The sequence below is a fragment of the Emydura macquarii genome, unplaced genomic scaffold, assembly GCF_026122565.2.
Source record: "Emydura macquarii macquarii isolate MOO-44397 ecotype Brisbane River unplaced genomic scaffold, CSIRO-AGI_Emac_v2 contig_2205, whole genome shotgun sequence".
Classification (NCBI taxonomy): Eukaryota; Metazoa; Chordata; order Testudines; family Chelidae; genus Emydura; species Emydura macquarii.
Genome location: NW_027132342.1, coordinates 10,416,459 through 10,422,568, shown reverse-complemented (window position 1 = coordinate 10,422,568; position 6,110 = coordinate 10,416,459).

The window sequence follows — 6,110 nt, the reverse complement described above, 5'->3', positions numbered from 1 at the left end:
CTTCCAACTCTAATATTCTATGATTGAGTTACTTTATTAATTCATCTATTCATTTATTAATACTTTTTTGAAACAATGGGTTCAGAACCCACCACAGAAGGCATCCTTCTACTGTAAAAGTAAGGGTGATATCCTGGCTCTGTTAAAGTAATTGGGAGTTTTATCACTGATGTCAGTGAGTCAGGATTTCACCTCAGATCTTATTTCCTGAGCAATTTCATGTTTACATGCCCCCATCCATTTAATACAACTAAAATTTAGATATTTGAGTTATCTGTTCAAGTGTATAGGCTTGACTGTCACAGGTAATTGGCTGATTTGGCTAATTGTCAGGCTAGTGGCTTTTTTATCTCTCAGGAGATCGGAAATGGTCACTTGAAGGTATTGAACCGCATGAGTGTATGGAATCATTTGGGATTGGACTAATCAGGCTTATATGGTGACTAGTCCAATCCCAAATGGTCCATACGTTCATGATAGATCATCTGGAATAATTAACACTAACTAATAATTTCACTAACTTCCAAATTTTCAAGACTTCTCTTTTCTGTTTTATCCCATAGAATATACGGCACAGAACGTGGTTTGAAATAACTTTGAAATGGCATTTTCTTTTACTTTCAAGGTAACCTGCATATAGTATACAATATATTATCAAACACAGATTTTACTTTCTGCTGGTTTAATAGAGGAAAAAGACAATTTCTGCCATACTGGACTTTTCCTAACTCCTGATCTACTTGCAACAGCAACTCTGCTCTTTCAGGTGCAAAAATCACTGCCATCCTTTGTTTTCTAATCACAGGTCACCTGTTAAAGTTTAGTTTGTCATCTGGATCTTAAAATGGTAAATCTTTCCTTTTTACATTTATTTCTTATTTAAACCTATTCTTTTGCATTTCTTCAGTCAGTTAGGATACCGATGTACCTCTGCCTATTTTCTTAGCCAGTAATTGCTTCTTTGTTTCAACTTCAGTCACAACTTTTGAATGTTTTTTCTTTTCTAGGCAATTCACTGCTCACTTTCAAATCCCTTTTCTCAGCAAAATTTCTCATTCTGACTAATGATTATTATTCATTTTAATTGGAATATTTTAGAGATACTTTCATTTTCATCCTTTGATGTTCATTTATTTCTTCTGCTCTTTTTTCCTTCATATCCAAATAAGCTGCCCAGTTTCCTATCATTTTTGACATTTTGCTTTTTTAAAATAGCATACATCAGGTATGTGGTATTTTTTTCCCACAGTGAGAATATGCTAGCTGCTTTAAGCTTTTTCTTATGAACTGCAGCCCTGCACTTTTTTTATTTTAAATGAAATCCCTGTTTCTCTGTAGTCTTATGGCTGACAGCTAAATCCATAGCCTTACCAATTTAAGGTCTGCCTTTGCTAGTAGTTTCTCTTGTGTCTTATATGAATTTATTGCCCATTTTATTTATACTGCTTCTTCGACTGGTGTCCTTGTGGGTTCTCCACTTCAGGTGTTGGCATATCCTCAATTGGAGATTTCTATCAGCAGTGCTCATCTGGGTTGCCCATGTGCCGTCCTTGTCTCATGGCGCCATTGGTGTCTTGCTTGGTTTGCATGCAACCAGACTCGCCCCCAGTTCCTTCTCAACTGTCCACAGTCCGAGGTGGAACCCTCAGTAGTTCCTATCTTAGCTTGTCTTAACAGTTAGTTTTTATGTAGCATTAGTTGAGTCACTAATTAGTACTTATCTTTCCCTATTTACCCAGTTTATAAAAAAAGAAAATTCCTCATTGTGTAGAATAGTTTTCCCCTAAGGGAACCTGCCATTATGCCTGGTTCACCAGGTTTTAAAAGATGCACATCCTGAAGACGTGATCCCAGCATCAGATTGACACTTTCAATGTGTTGGATGTCTAGGTGAGGGACATGTACCCCAAAAGTATACCCATTGCAAGAACCTAAAGTCCAGAGCCAGAAGTGACAGGGATCTCCGACTTAAACTCATTTTAATGGAAAAATCATTGAGACCCGCTTCTGACCCTGTCCAGGAAACATCATCCCCAGAGTCCAGAAGAGCTCAAATTGCAGAAAAAACTTCACGGAAAAAAGCCACAAATACTCCTCAAAGAGAACCGACAAAAAAGAAGAGTTCAACAGCCAAATCTCTCTTGGCAATATCAATGGTGCCAAGACTAAGTACATATGAAGAACCAGGTTCTTCAGATATTACTCGTACAGCGGCACCGAAGGACTTTCGATGTTCCGGTGCAGAATCGAGAGTCAAAGATAAGTTGACCTCCTCCATTATGGCACCACCAAAACAACAGGCACAGAGTCCAATTTCACAGGTCAAACTGCCTCCAACTATTCCACCAACTTGTAAAAGGGCAGATAAAAAATAGTATGTCCCCTCTAATGGTGGTGGCAGCACATTTGTGCAGGCAAGGAGTAATAATAATCTTGTATCTAGATGACTGTCTGATAAAAGCATACAATCAAGCACAAGCTGTTCAAGTTACTCAACAAACAGTGTCACTTTTTTTTCAATATGTAGAACTCAAAATAAACAAACAAAAGTCCACTTATTATCCAACTGGAATTCACCGGAGCACACCAAGACTCACTAACTGCCAGTGTGTCGCTTCCAGAAAACAGGTTTCTTACAATAATCAATTTACTATCATTGCTAAAAAACAGTCCGAACATAAAACATGCACATGTCTCCAACTCTTAGGACACATGGCAGCTACTACATTTGTAGTGCAACATGTATGCCTACACATGCATTACCTACAAAGGTGGCTCACAACCGTCTACAAGCCACAGAAACGTGGCCTAAACAGAAAACTCGTAATGCTGAACAGAGTCAAAGACTCTCTGCTATGGTGGACACAATCCACCAACATGCAGACAGGGATCCCATTCCCACAGGAACCCACCATCCCACCATTGATTATGATTACCACAGAATCATCCTTAATAGGATGAGGAGTGCATGTATGGAATCATATGATCCATGGCCAGTGGTCCCAAAGCGAAACATGCCTTCACATAAACCTATTTAGGAAGGAAGAATCCCATGCACAGCTATAGACTGGGGACCGACGAGCTGGGCAGCAGCTCTGCAGAAAAGGACCTGGGGGTAACAGTGGATAAAAAGCTGGATATGAGTCAGCAGTGTGCCCTGGTTGTCAAGAAGGCTAATAGCATATTGGGCTGCATTAAGAGGGGCTTTGCCAGCAGGTCATGGGAAGTGATTGTTCCCCTCTATTCGGCATTGGTGAGGCCGCATTTAGAATATTGTGTCCAGTTTTGGGCCCCCCACTACAAAAAGGATGTGGACAAGTTGGAGAGAGTCCAGCGGAGGGCAACCAAAATGATTAGGGGGCTGGAGCACAGGACTTTTGAAGAGAGACTGAGGGAACTGGGCTTGTTTAGTCTGCAAAAGAGAAGAATGAGGGGGGATTTGATAGCGGCCTTCAACTACCTGAAAGGGGGTTCCAGGGAGGATGGGGCTAGGCTGTTGTCGGTGGTGGCAGATGACAGAACAAGGAGCAACGGTCTCAAGTTGCAGGGCGGGAGGTCTAGGTTGGACATTAGGAAAAAGTTTTTCACTCGGAGGGTGGTGAAGCACTGGAATGGGTTACCTAGGGAGGTGGTGGAATCTCCATCCTTAGAGGTTTTTAAGCTGAGGCTTGACAAAGCCCTGGCTGGGATGATATAGCTGAGGTTAGTCCTGCTTTGAGCAAGGGGTTGGACTAGATGACCTCCTGAGGTCCCTTCCAACTCTAATATTCTATGATTATATTAGAACTCTACCCAGTACACAGCACATGCACTCATTTCCTCCTACTCATAAAAACAGAACAATAAAAGCAATGACGGACAACATTGCATGCATGTTTTAGATAAATCAGCAGGGAGGAGCACGATCCCACTCCCTATGCACCAAAGTGATGAAACTGTGGAATTGATGCATCCGACACATCACTATATCAGCCACATACTTACAAGGATGCCAGTACATGACAGCAGATACACTCAGCAGACTGTTCGGTCAAAACCACGAATTTGAATTAAACGATACGATCCTGCAAGATATTTTTCAACAATGGGGTCATCCAACCATCGACCACTTTGCAACACCACAGAATCACAAATGTCCCCACCTCTGCATCAATAGGCCTTATAGTACTATCACCTATTCATCCAAGAAATTCCGAAGTCCCTTCCATCCTATGAGGGGCACTGCTTTAGAGTCATCTCAAGTGAAGTACCCACAGGGACACCACATGAAGAAGAAGAAGAAAAGGTTACTCACCTTGTGCAGTAATTCAGGTTTTTTGAGATGTGTTTCCTTGTGGGGGCTCCACTACCTACTCTCCTCCCCTCTACTTCAGAGTTCAATGCAAGGACTCTACAGTAGAGAAGGAACAGAGGAGGTCTGGTTGCGTGTGCACTGAGTGAGGTCCCAATGGCGCCATGAGACAGGGACAACACATGAGACACTCCAGTGAGCACTACTTATAAAAGTCTGATTGAGGACGTGAGGATGCACCAACACCTGAAGTGGAGCACCCACAGGGACACATCTCTTGAAGAATCTCAGTTACTGCACAGGGTGAGTAACCTTCTCTTTTATACCATGCCCCTCTGAATGCCTGCCAGGAGCACATTAGTTGATAATGATTAGCATCTGTCACATGGGAATTTCTTTCTTTCTATGCAATTGCATCCTACAAAGTCACTTCTAAAAATTGTTTCGGTGACAATATGTTGTCCCATTTCTTAGCTCTCTTAAAAATCATATCGCGCATTAACTTCCTTTTTGTTTCCTCTGATGAAATGTAAACCTGCCATCAGTTAGAATTAGCTTGACAGCAGGTGCATTTATACAATGCAAAACTTTTTTAGTTAATGTTTATATGCCTATTAATCTGATACATGGAGATGATAACCATATGATATGCTGCAAAATAATATTATGAATGTAATTTATCCTGAACCTTTGACCACTCCTCTTACACTTTCTATCAACTTTAGTTCTAACATTTTAGACCTGCTCTGAACTGCTTCAAAACAGCTGCCATGTTTGTTTAAACAAAAAACTGCTAAAGAAATGATTCCTTCTCTCAATATGCATGTATCTTGTAACTGGTGATTATTAAGTACAGTAACTTTATATTTGCCCAGAATCCTCAAAAGCAAACATGGGAATGAGTTGTTAAGAACAGCCCTTACACCAGAATATGGACTTGTTTATATACACACACACACACACACACACACACACACACACAGGTGTTGTTATCAGTAGAGATACTCACAGTAGTAAGATTAGGCAAGTGCATAAATGTTTGCAGGATTGTGGTTGTAGATAAGAGATACTGCTTGCTGCATAGTATTTACCCTTCTGTAAAGGGCATTTATATGTATTGTCTTTATATAAAAATGAGTCCAGACTGCAATAGCTGAAAGGTGCCATTTCTGCTTTGTTCTTATATATCAGCATGGAATCTCCTAGGTCCCATAGCATTTGTATATAAATTACATATATTTTTGTTACATATGGTTACACAGTTTTGAATCACTGAAATTATTTATCCACCAACAGATCTGATTTATTTTTCTAGCTCCTACACACGTGCATCTTGTTCCAGTGAAGGTTAAAGGACGTCATAACCCTTGTTATCTTGTTACACCATGCTAGAAGGTTATTGTGTAAAGTGATCACTTTGTAGGACAGCAATTAACTCCCCCTCTTCCCCCCACCCCCCCAAACAAACACAAAAACAAGGGACACTACCAACCTAGGGTTTCACTACAAATAGTTACCTTTCCTCCTTCTAAAGAAAAATTTGTAACTATAACAAGCAGCTAGCAATTACCCTGGAGAACTGGGTATAAAATCAAGGCCCAAGCATAATTTTTTCAGGCCCAGTACAAACTTGTAACATGGGCCCCCTCCCACACATATACCACAATCCCTCATCCCATACAATCTCATGAGCCATGACATTTTTTTCCCCTCATGGTAATAGGGATTGCAGCCTGGGCTGACCCCTCCAGGCCCCATTAAATTGTACCCTCCCCCCATGTGGGGACCCTGTATAAGGTATGAATAAAGAACTTTGGTT